This window comes from Adiantum capillus-veneris, chromosome 21 (assembly GCF_014529385.1).
Source record: "Adiantum capillus-veneris isolate H3 chromosome 21, ASM1452938v2, whole genome shotgun sequence".
Classification (NCBI taxonomy): domain Eukaryota; kingdom Viridiplantae; phylum Streptophyta; class Polypodiopsida; order Polypodiales; family Pteridaceae; genus Adiantum; species Adiantum capillus-veneris.
Genome location: NC_140951.1, coordinates 96651932 through 96665598, shown reverse-complemented (window position 1 = coordinate 96665598; position 13667 = coordinate 96651932).

Here is a 13667-nt window from a genome sequence, read left to right as displayed (position 1 = left end):
TTCGTCGGATCAAAAATTTTCAACTACTTCAATTCTTGATTTTGTAGATGTCGATGTTGATTCCTGATTCTTGATTGTGGATTCTATTGATCGTCACTTTGTAAGAACAATGCTTAGTCTCCCTGTCCCCTCTCTCTGTCGTGTTGGTGTGAGAGCCCTCTCTCTCTCTCTCTCTCTCTCTCTCTCTCTCTCTCTCTCTCTCTCTCTCTCTCTCTCTCTCTCGCACACACACACACACACGCACGCACACGTGCACATGCACACACACAGACGATGAATCACATGGGCCATTCTCTATTTCTTAGCGCACACAAAATCCCGCAATCAATAACGTCTCTCTGTCTCTCTCATACACACACACACACACACACACAATGCGTGCAGAACGTCCATAAAAAATCATTGGACTCCCATCGTTGAATCGTTAAGCTCACTGCACTTCAATAATGCAATGCAAATGTGAAAGGCCTTCTTGCAATGCTCCAAGACCTCAGCGAATGGCATGTCAACTCTTTCTCTCGTACACACACACACACACACAAAGGCAACGGGTCTCTCCCTCTCTCCCTGTCTCTCTCTCTCTCTCACACACACACACACACACACACACACTCTCTCTCTCTCTCCCAAAACATGGATACATGTGTGCATCTATTGAGCTTTGAGCATTAAGACTGGAGAGAGATCATTTATGGCATGGAAGGTCTGTGCAATCCTACAAAGGGTGGTTCATTAGGATATGGTCATGCAAAGCTTAGTTGTCTATAAGCCTCGCCAGTTTTAATTAAGGCAGGCACGACAGTTTCAAACATCGTGAGGAGAAGCAAGTAGTGAGCGAGAGTGAGACGTAAACGAGAGAGAGAGAGAGAGAGAGAGAGAGAGAGAGGACTGAGTGGCAAAAAATCGGCTTAGTTTCAAAATTATGCTCTTTTCAGCATCGTAAGCCGGTGAAAAGCTACACGTTATCAAAAAATTTCGACTGATGTAACGGTCAACTAAGGCTCGCATGACCATAGCCTTAGATGACACATGGAAGGAACTTCTTTATGGCCTTCAAAATGAAAAGTAAACCCACCCTTCAAATGGCTTAAGAAAGCAAAAGTAGCCAGTGGTGTCAACGGGTGCTAGCTCAGTTGGTAGAGTCATAGCCTATGTGCCTAAGGTCTTGGGTTCAATACCCCCTTGGCAACCTGAAGACAAGTTCTAAGTCCTTAGGGACTGTTCCCATATGCGGGTGTGTGTGTGTGTGTGATTGGATTCCTCTCTCCCTATCTGTGAGGCCCGTGTGTTTCCAAGTTCTTTTTTACTCTCAAAAAAAAAAAAAAAGTAGTCAATGGCTTGAAGTGAAATTCCATGGCCTTCCGAAGAACTAAAAATCTATATCTATACTATATATGAAGCAGCTTGAAATTTTCAAGCAAGGAGAAGGCATCTAGGTGTCACTCTTACGTTCACTTCAAAGAAAACTTTGCAAAATGTTTTATTTCTCACCTTGGAACCTCTGAACCATTTCAGCTTTCAAGTTTAAAAAAAAAGGGATTGATTTTACCTTTTCATTTAAGGCAAACTGTACTTATCCTTGTGAAGGCCAATTTTGCATGGCTCAACTTTGCTTTTCACATGCCAATGGCCATAAAAATTAAAAATTTAAGGAATTGTTTGTATGTGCACTAGCAAAAATTTTACTTCAAAGCAAAATTAGAATCTAGTTAGGATTTTGCAATTTTAGACCATTAAAAATATTTAAGCCCACTTTTTATCTAACACCGGACTCTAACAATTTCAAAATTAAAGGACATGTTTTTGTGTATGTGTGTTTGGGGGGGGGGGGGAGTCTCAAAGAGGGCACAAAATCTTTTTTTGCGATCAAAATAATTTAAAGTAAATAAGGAGCACACTAAAAACTCTTTTGAAGAATTGATGGTATTTATACCAAAACTTGCAGAATTTTGTTGGTTTTCTTCAAGGTAAGCTTGGAATCCTCGGAGGGGGGGGGGGGGGTGTCACTATATGTAAAACCTATATCACGTGTGGTAAAGCACTATTTATAAAACCCTTATCTATAAACTTCTCACCAATAAAAGGGAGCATTTTTCTATTCAATTTGTAAAGTTTTTTTCAAGAATAGTTTTTCAAAGCCCTTTTGTATCTAAAATTGTGAAAAAAGTATATAGTAAAAAAATCCACAACATTGAACAAAAACCTTTTGATTGGCACCGAAATGCTAGCTATTCTACTAACCTCAAGGACGTGCACACTACATGTTACAACTTCACCCAAAGAGGTAAAGTCAGATGGTCTCGCAGGGCTAGTACCACTTGTGCCTCACATGGGGGGGGGCAACATAAGCATGTGGCATGTGAGGTTTCAAAGGGGGGGTCACTATATGTAAAACCTATGTCACGTGTGGTCAAGCACTATTTATAAAACCCTTAGCTATGAGTTTCTCACCAATAAAAGGGAGCATTTTTTGCTTTCTAAAAGAAACCCTTAGTGTTGTGTTGGGTTAGGGAGACTCCTTTCATTTCACATCCTGCCATAATGGAGACTTACCTTTCATTTCACATCCTCACATGTCTTCACTTTTCTTGATTTCTATTGTTTTAGAATGCTAAAGTGAAGCTTCACCTTGCATAAATTTTAGTAAATTTCACACACACATACACATATACACACGCATGTCTTTTTTACATTCTATTGTTTTAGAGTGCTAAAGTGAAGCTTCACTTTGCATAATTCTAATAAATTCTATACACACATATATATTAATTAGTTCTTTTTATTTCACCTTTCATTTCACAACTTCACATAGCTTTACATTTCTTGCATTTTATAGTTTGATTCCAATAAGGGTTAACGTTCAAGAAAGTCTCTTTTATTAAGCGGCTGCTGATCAAGTTTCTTCCTCACAAAGAAGAAAATAAAAAATACTAGCAAATTTTTTGAGATTTGTAACATTTTTGGAGGACTTTCTCACACATTTCATCGGTTTTTCTTCCGTTTACCATGGTCTGCAATTAGCTAGTCTCGATTTTCAATCGGCTCAAGACTAAGCTGAGGCAATCCTTTCCCAAACATTGATACCAGTTTAATTCAACCTAACAATTTTATCACTTTCTTATTGTTTTTGAAAGCTGTCGTGACCCTCACTTGTTCTATTCAATTTGTAAAGTTTTTTCAAGAATAGTTTTTCAACGCCCTTTTGTATCTAAAATTGTGAAAAAAGTATATAATAAAAAAATCCACAACATTGAACAAAAACCTTTTGATTGGCACCTAAATGCATAGCTATTCTACTAACCTCAAGGACGTGCACACTACATGTTACAACTTCACCCAAAGAGGTAAAGTCAGATCACCCAAAGAGGTAAAGTCAGATGGTCTCGCAGGGCTGGTACCACTTGTGCCTCACATGGGGACATAAGCATGTGGCATGTGAGGTTTCAAATAGGGCTTATCAAAAACATTTTTCCTAATCAAACTAATTTGCTAGGCTTACCAAAAAAAAATCGTACTCGAAATAAAGAAGGGCACAATTAAAACTTTGGTTTTTAGGCCAAAATTTGAGAAATTACCGCTAAAACTTTCAAAACATTTCCAATTTTTTTCAAGGCAAGCTAGGAAACTAGCCAAGATTTTTCAATTTCAGCTGATTAAAAATATAGTAAACCTTGGTTTTTTGCAAACATTGGAACTATATAAAGGCATAATAAAAGCTCTTTTCATTTTTAAGTCAAAATTTGAAGAATCGACAATATTTACACTAAAACTTGGAAAATTTTGCCGGTTTTCTTCAAAGCAAGCTTTGAATATAGCCCAAATTTTATAAGTTTATCCAGTTACAAATACACTAAATCTCAATTTTTTGTAAACATAGGCCTCAAATAGCCCCAAAATGGAAGGGCATGATGGATGTAGAAGAGTTGGAAGCTCAATACATCCAATGTCACTCTCTTACCACCCTAAGGATAGTATGTGACAAAAGGAGGCATGCATCGATCAAAAATTTGTTACATCCTCACGAGGGGCACCGACATGTGAGAGAGAGAGAGAGAGAGAGAGAGAGAGAGAGAGTTTTCCTAACAACATGGTAGCCAACCAAAAGCAATGGCATATTATTTCAAGAAAAAGGGAGTCAATTCTATGATAAGAAATGCTTCATCTACTTATATTATTTTTCTTGTTTGTAGTGATTTAAAAAATAAGGACACAAATAAAACTCTTCTAGCTTTTAGGTTAAAATTTAAAGAACTGTCTTTTTTTTTTTTTGCAAAACTCACAATTGTGAGTGGATAGTATTAAGAACAGAGATATACACCAATCCTCGAGCTCAGACTGAGCCTTGAGGGTCAAAGGATTACAAGTTATCTGCTTAGCAGAGAAACCACTCCTACTCCTCGGCTTTACTTATTACAAGATGTTATGTATTTTTCTAGACCAGTCCTTTGAGGCTTGTTTGCATCTGATCATGTGGATCATCAATCTGCTCTCTTGCATGATTTCACGAAAGCTTGCCACAGCTAGATCCCCCTCAAACATGCGGCGGTTCCTTGCTTGTTAAATATGGTGCAAGAAGTGGTACCTGATTATTTGAGTGCAGACGAGAAGAGCAGGACTTCCCATCCTGTTATTACCAAAGAACAGATCATTCTTGAAGAACTTAATTTGCCATGTCCTTTGAACCCACTTGCATATTTTCCTAGCCATGCCCCTGATTGCCTGGCATCCCATGCAAAGGTGGGCTAGGTCTTCACTGGCTATTCTGTACCCCGAGCAACGATCGGACCCAATGCCTTGTATCTTTACGCCCGTCGGTAGAGCAACCCACATCACTTTCCACAGAAATATCTTCATATACTAAGGCCATCTTGGCTTTCAGATGTTCTCCATGACTCCCTCCCACCGTTTTTCCGTTTAGTGCCTCTTCCATAATTTGTTGAGGGGGCTACACCAATCAGCCTCGTGCATCCCGGGCCATCTCCAAGCGTCCCATTCAAAGTTGGATTCACAAACTGGCATCACCACCTTACCAAGCTCTTTAATCACCCTATAGACTAGTAAGATCTCTTCATATACTGAGGCCATCTTGGCTTCCAGATGTTCTCCATGACTCCCTCCCACCGTTTTTCCGTTCAGTGCCTCTTCCATAATTTGTTGAGGGGGCACCAATTAGCCTCGTGCATCCCGAGCCATCTCCAAGCGTCCCATTCAAAGTTGGATTCACAAACTGGCATCACCACCTTACCAAGCTCTTTAATCACCCTATAGACTAGTAAGATCTCAAAGCCATCCAGTTGAAATTGGATGGCTAAAGAGTCAACAGTTTTCCAACACTTCCTATTGCCATCCCAGAATTGCTCTAGTCAAATGAGCCCCTTATTATTCACCTTCCTGGCCATTTCTATCCATTAAGGGATTTGTAGTGGCCCCAATATTTTAGAGAGCCAAGGGGACCAGTGCAATATGGAGTTCTTAAAGTATCTGTTTACTTCCCCCCATTCCAAAACCTCAGCAACACTTTTGCACTTCCTCATCAGCTCCCCTGAGAGTCCTCCAGATATGTGAGGTCCCCAACCTCGAGAAGATTGGGACGACTTGATAGATGTACTTGATAGATGTATCATTTTCTATTGACGACACCCTACTCTATTTCCACAAAGTAGAGATACGAGCAACAGAAGAGAGGAAGTCCTCTGCCCATGGTTTACGTGGTTATAAGGGTCTTACGCCACAAGCCAGGTCCATACATCTAGGATTCTAATGAAGCTATTTCCTAACATGAAGATGAAATCCCATTGACATATTTACAATCCATTAATAACGCCTTTTTCCTCACGTTTAAGAGGCACGACTACCATCCATAAACCCTAAATATGATATGAGACTTAGTCTGAACTAAATAGTAATTTTGTGTCACGTAGATTTGGGCCATCTCGTCTCATGGCACAATGAGTTTCTAATTTAGCTTATCTTAATAAGAGGGAGTGGAGTGTTTCTCGACTAATCAAGACCACCCATCCTTGACTGGCAACTTGAGCCAGCCCCCACTTTCCACCCCATACTCACACTTTTTACCACACTGTTTTACATATACAAACAGTGTTCCTTAATTAATTTCAAACACGGGTTCTTTTATACAGCCCTTCAAACAATACCTAAACAATTCAAACAAGGCCTAAGGAAGACAGCCCTATTATTCAACAAAAATAACTTTTCCAATTTCTCATGAGCTTGCCACTACCCGCAGACTTTCTCTGTTTAACCAACAGAGCCTTTGCAAAAGATCTATTCGCTAACCGCTTATTGCACAACCTTCCCATCTCGCTAACCGCGAGACATCCCGCTAACTGCGAGGCATTTTGCTAACCGCCAGGCATCCCGCTACCCTCAAGACATCCCGCTAACCGCGAGGCATCTTGCCAAGCATCCCGCTACCCGCGAGGAACAAAGATATTCTTTCAACATTTCTTCTCTTTAAATGATTAATCAATTCTTTATATCAATCATAGTCCACTTATCAAACAATAACAACTTATTAAGCAATAACAATTCAACAAACAGTGACAATTTAACAAACAGTTCTTTCACTAATCTATAAAAATATATGCTTGTTTCTTGTGATAGAATCACGTTTCTCGGACATTTTAAGGGGGTTTCCTATGTTTACCTTCCCAGGTCAAATATGAATAGCAATGCAAAATTATAAATTTGTCTTACCGAATTTGAAGCGCGTGCGGCTAACTCCTTTGCTGAAGGTGCATGGTTTCGACTTCTTCTTTGGTTGATGCTTCCGCATGAGATACGTTCGGAGTAGACACCTTCCTTCCCACCTTCCTTGGTGGTGCAACGGCATGGGCGTCCTTAGAACTTTGCGTTACATGCTTCGGAATAGAGAAAAGCGCGTTGTTGGAGAGAGAGAGAGAGAGAGAGAGAGAGAGAGAGAGAGAGAGAGAGAGAGAGAGAGAGAGTGTTCACAAACTAGGAGATGACACGTCGATGATTGGAGATGGAGATGGTTTGAAGGTGAGAGGTTTAGGGAGAGAGCCTTTCTCCGGCACGTCGTTGCAAGAGAGCTTCCGCTTCTATAGATATGTGTGTTCAAAGTGAGAGGAGAAGGGTCCTTTATGTAGGCCCTAGGAGGGTGCTAAGAATATTGAGAGGTTTCAAGAATAGGGAAAGGAAAAGCTCGTGCGTCGTCGCGGCTCTACAATAATATATATACATATATTTTTTGGCATTTGCGAATCCTATGCGCGATTTTTAAAAAGCTCTATACTTACAAGTTCCCATTTTATCTTGAGCGAGAGAAAGAAAGAAGTATCCTAATTTTGACTCACCTCTCTTTCTTTCCTAAAAATACTATCTCTAAGCTTTTTCTTCACACATAGGTTGGGTTCCCACATAAACCTATTATTCCACATAAAGAAAGATCATAAATAAATAGATTATGAACCCAATTTCAATTCGATTGCTCTAATAAACTCATGATGACTCACAAAATTGAGACTCTCAATTGCTTTGCAAAATAACTGAAATGACTTATATGGATAAATGTTGGGTACATTACAATCTCCCCAACTTAGGGATTTGAGATGTCCTCATCTTAAGAAAAAGTGAGAATACTCCTACTCTAATTACTAGCGACCATCATTATGTCAAAAAGAGTGATGTCCTTAATTTGCTTCACTTGCTACTACTGTTTCTCCATTAGACAATCGTGGACAAGAGTTTCGATAATGTCCCAACTCTCCACATTCAAAGCATCGAACATTCAAGTGTCGAGAATCTTGCGTAGTAGCGGCATAAACCTTTGTGGTTGTCTATCATTGAATCTTTGATTCTGTTCAATTCTTCTTGTAATCCCTTGTTCCTTCATCAAAGGTTTAGCTCGTAGTAAAGCATCTTGTACAGTGGTAGGCTTCAGGGCTTCCAATCGCGAGCTAATTGGTTCTTTTAAACCTTGACAAAAGCGAGCTACCTGCTGCTCTATGGTCATTGATGGTGTGTAACGTCGAAGCCTTACAAACTTTGAATAGTACTCTTCCAAGGATAAATTATATTGTTTCAAGCTGAAGAACTCATTCATCTTTATCGCTTCATGGGCAGGAGGTAAGTATCTTTCCTTCACCGCTTGTTTGATTTCCCACCAACTTTGAGAGTTATCCAACACTCCCATGTCACGACAATGTTGTTTCCACCATAACTTTGCTTCCCCTGAGAGACGAACATTCCTAACATTGCTTGATTTGCAGGTGTGGTCCTTGTAGCAGAAAAGTAATCATCCATAGCTTCAATCCATACTTTTGCATCCTTCTCAATGTCATCACCTTCTCCTTTAAAAGAAGGTGGTTGCATTTGTTTGAGCAACAACTACTTCTCCTAAATATCCGTATAAATAGCATCGTTATGAGGGTTTTCCAACGTAGAAGTGATTTGAGGATTCTCCGGAGTGTATATCAATGTTTATAATAACTCAAATCAATAGGGTACTTTCCAAACTTAGACTTATCCAGCCCACTAAAAGCTCAATCGTATGACTTAACCTATCATTACTTATCCGATTCATTAAAAATCAATCACATGACTTAACCAATCTTGACTTAATTAGTCTATCAAAACTTAGTCACATGACTTAACCAGTCATGGCTTATCCAATCCGTCAAAACTCAATCATATGACTTAACCAGTCATGATTATCTTAATCACATGACTTAACCAGTCAAACAATTTCTTTGTAGAAAAACAACTCAATCTTCTAATCATAACTAGTTATCAAAATGTCATAAAGGAGTCTACAAAAGATCTCTCTATGAGAAAACATACTAGAGGTTTCAACCATAACTATGGTACACGTCAGTCAACATAGCGTAATATCTCTAAGAGTCGGATAATGGGTATAGTAACCATAAACATGAGGAAGCTTAAAGTAGCCAACTAAATCTTTTAACCTAAGCTCTGATACCAATTGTGAGGTACCCAACCCTGAGAAGATTGGGATGACTTGATAGATGTCCTTCTTTAATTGTCCTTTTCCATTGATGACACCCTACTGTATTTCCACAAAGTAAAGATACGAGCAACAGAAGAGAGGAAGTCCTCTATCCATCGTTTACGTGGTTATAAGGGTCTTACGCCACAAGCCAGGTCGATACATTTAGGATTCTAATGGAAGCTATTTCCTAACATGAAGATGAAATCCCATTGACATATTTAGAATCCATAAATAACGTTTTTTTCCCCACGTTTAAGAGGCACGTCCGCCATCCATAAATCCTAAATATGATATGAGACTTAGTCTAAACTAAATAGTAATCTTGTGTCACGTACATTTGGGCCATCTCGTCTCATGGCACAATGAGCCTCTAAATTCACTTCTCTTAATAAGAGGGAGTGGAGAGTTTCAACTAATAGAGACCACCCATCCTTGACTCGCAACTTGAGCTAGCCCCCACTTTCCACCCCATATTCACACTTTTTACCACACTGCTTTATATATACAAATAACGTTCCTTAATTAATTCCAAACATAGGTTCTTTTATACAGCCCTTCAAACAATACCAAAACAATTCAAACAAGGCCTAATGAAGACATCCCTATTATTCAACAAAAATAACTTTTCCAATTTCTCATGAGCTTGCCACTACCCGCGGACTTTCTCTGTTTAACCAACAGAGCCTTTGCAAAGGATTTATTCGCTAACCGTGAATTTATCAACCTTTCCATCTTGCTAACTGCGAGGCATCCCGCTAACCGCGAGGCATCTTGCTAACCACCAGGCATCTCGCTACCTGCGAGGCATCCCGCTAACCGTGAGGCAACTTGCTAGCCGCTAGGCATCCCGCTACCCGCGAGGCATCCCGCTAACCATGAGGAACAAAAGATATTCTTTCAACAATTCTTCTCTTTAAATGATTCTTCAAACATAATCAATCAATTCTTTATATCAATCTGAATCCACTTATCAAATAATAACAACTTATTAAGCAATAACAATTCAACAAACAGTGACAATTTAGCAAACAGTTCTTTCACTGATCTATAAAAACATATGCTTGTTTCTTGTGATAGAATCACGTTTCTCGGAGAGTTTAAGGGGTTCCCTATGCTTAGCTTCCCAGGTCAAACATGAATAGCAATGCAGAATTATAAATTTGTCTTACCGGATTTGAAGCACGTGCGGCTAACTCCTTTGTTGGAGGTTGGACGGCTTCGACTTCTTCTTCGGTTGATGCTTTCGCATGAGATACGTTCGGAGTAGACACCTTCCTTCCCACCTTCCTTGGTGGTGCAACGGCATGGGCGTCCTTAGAACTTCGCGTTACACGCTTAGGAGACATAGATTCGGAATATAGAAAAGAAAAGCGCGTTGTTGGAGAGAGAGAGTGTGTTCACAAACGGGGAGACGGTACGTCGACGATTGGAGATGGAGATGGCTTGAAGGTGAGAGATTAAGGGAGAGAGGCTTTCTCCGACACGTCGTTGCAAGAGAGCTTCCGCTTATGTAGACGTGTGTGTTCAAAGTGAGAGGAGAAGGGTCCTTTATATAGGCCCTAGGGAGGGTGCTAAGAGTACTGAGAGGTTTCAAGAATAGGGAAAGGAAAAGCGCGCGCGTCGTCGCGGCTCTATAATAATATATATATATATATATATATATATATATATATATATATATATATATATATATATATATATATATATATATATATATATTTGACGTTCGTGAATCCTATGCACGATTTTTAAAAAGCTCTATACTTACGAGTTCCCACTTTATCTTGAGAGAGAGAAAGAAAGAAGTATTCTAATTTTGACTCACCTCTCTTTCTTTCCTAAAAATACTATCTCTAAGCTTTTTCTTCACACATAGATTAGGTTCCCACATAAACCTATTGCTCCACTTAAAGAAAGATCATAAATAAATAGATTCTGAACCCGATTTCAATCCGATTGCTCTGATAAACTCATGATGACTCACAAAATTGAGAATCTCAATTGCTTTGCAAAATAACTGAAATGACTTTTTATCACTTTCAGAGCCCTAAAAAAATGTGCTTGTTAGAAGGCTCTGGATACATGAAAGTTTTCCTAGATAGCAATCTCGCCTTCTTGATTTCCTCAAGTTGTTTGTTGGCCAAACAAGATTTAGCTTCAAGCCATCACTTGTGCTCATCTTCGGTAGCCAGTCCGACAGTCTTCCTTGAGGCTAATTGCGCTACCTCCTCTGTGAGATGTTTGATATATGCCTCATTGGCTTTTTTCACCTGAGGACCCGAAGTTTTTATAGCTTTTTGTACACTTCGAACAAATACATTCCAAGCACTAGGTTTATTCATCCCCACATCTTTTTTGAGCTTTCCCAACGCTTTTTTGGTGATGCTTCTGAAGAGAGGGTCTTTGAGCAGGTATGTCCCTGTAACTAGAAGCTTTTTCTCCCCTCTTGAGGATTGCCCCCCCCCCCCCCCCCCCCCCCCCCCCTTTTTCTCTCTTGAGTTGTAAGTGTAATGGCATGTGATCGGAGAGGCTTTTTATTGAGATTACCTTCATCTCTAACGTTGACGAGATCTAGTCGGCTTGATGAGAGCAGTAGCATCTATCTAGCCGGAAGGCAGTGCAGGCATACTAAAGGCTTGTGTAGGTGAATCCACGCACGTTGTTCCATGGACCACTTCCCACAAGTCAATCATAGCCCACTTCTCACATAAGCTCATCCATTTAGACATTTCTGAGCCAGCCAATAGACTGGCGGAGCCTGTTCTATCCTTGCTTTTCTCGACCATATTAAAATATCCAACCATCAGCCACTCCCCTTTTATCGGAGTATCCTTGAGCTACATCCACAGTTTAGCTCTATCCTTTGCGTTGCAGGGGCCGTAAACATTTACTATGGTGATACGTTGATTGTCCCTTCTGATTCTAACACCAATGACTCTTCCGGAGGGGTGGTTAAGAACCACCTTTGGCTTGAGAGAGAGAGAGAGAGAGAGAGAGAGAGAGAGAGAGAGAGAGAGAGAGAGAGAGAGAGTGTGTTTTGCCAACAAGTTGGCAACCCTCCATAAGCAATTACATAATATTTTAATTAAAAGGGAATCAATTCTATGATATGAAATGCTTCATCTACTTATACTGCTCTTCCTAATTGAAGTAATATAATAAATAAAGGCAAAAATAAAACTCTTCCAATTTTTAGGTTAAAATATGAAGAGTTGTCGGTAATATTGATACTTGAAGAATTGTCAATATTTACATTAACACTTGCAAAATTTATTAGTTCTTGGTTTTATAATTTTAGTTGGTTGAAGGAACAGTTTAAACTCTGTTTCTTTTTTTAAACGCAGGTTTCCAACATACCCAAAATGGAAGGGTACAAGAGGCACTGAAAAGATGCACGCTCACTACATCCACAATCACTCTCTCACAACCTTGAGCACAAGCTATGCACAAAGAGGAGAGGTGCACCTATCAAAAATTTGTTACACTCTTGCATGGGACACCAACACGCGAGAAAGAGAGAGAGAGAGAGAGAGAGAGAGAGAGAGAGACACTTATCCACACCTACAAATGTGTGTGGGTATGTGTGACCCAATGGCCATACTTTTCTTGGCCGCATCAACGTGCGGGTCACACACTAGTATTATAAATATAGACAAAGTACTAAGTTTTCTACTTTACATTTATAAGACTCAAAAGTCTTCTCATTTTCTTCCTTTCACTTTTGCATTTCTTAAGGTTTCGTTTCAAGGTTTCCTTTGAACCACAGTAGAGTGTGACACATGGATGCCTTCTTCTTGCTCAAAATTTTTAAGCTCCATTATCCATAGGATGGGCCACACATTCATACGATTAAATTTCAAGATTAGGACACCCACAAAAATCTAGGAAAAACCGTAGGTTTAGTATAATCCCACCTACAAATTTTAAGATTTACCTCTAATTTTTCTGTAAACTTTGATTTTACCAACACTCACTTATCACTTGTCAGAGTGAGCTGTAATGAATTAGAAACATAAAAAATACAACATCGTCATGCTCCAAAAAAGCCATGGATGCAAAAACGCTAACAACAACGTCACAACATTAAATGTTAAATTCAAGGTGAGAATATCTCCAAAGTTCAAATAACCTAAATTAAAGTTTAGAGAATCTACAAAGAAGTTTAGTGCAAAAGTCTTAAAATATAGTAAAGTTTCTCTTAAATTTTGTGGAACAAACATAGTATAGTTGAATGATTGCAAAGTCCTCTTTTAAGTGTAATCCCACCTACAAATTTTAAAATTTATCTCTAGATTTTAGATTTGAAGGTGAGAAAACCTACAAAGTTGAGAAATTGAGTATAATAGTCTTAAAATGTAATAAAGTTACTTTTAAATTTTTTCAAATGTAAGTTTTTCAAGTTTTTGAGAGAAAGTATTGTGCCGTGCAACTCCCCTTTCAATTTTTTGAGATTTGCTTTGAGAATTCTAATTTGCCTTTAAGCGCTTAAAAAGGATTCATCTTTGAATTTTGAGTCAACCCAAGGCAAGAGGAAGAAATCTAGCATAACAAATAGCTAAGATTTTCCAGAGTTGCCCCGCGTTGTCCGCCTTTGCTATTTGTTGAGGTTCACTCTTGCCTTGGGTTTGCACGCCTTCTGCCTTGGATTGGCCGGATCAAAATTTTCCAACTACTT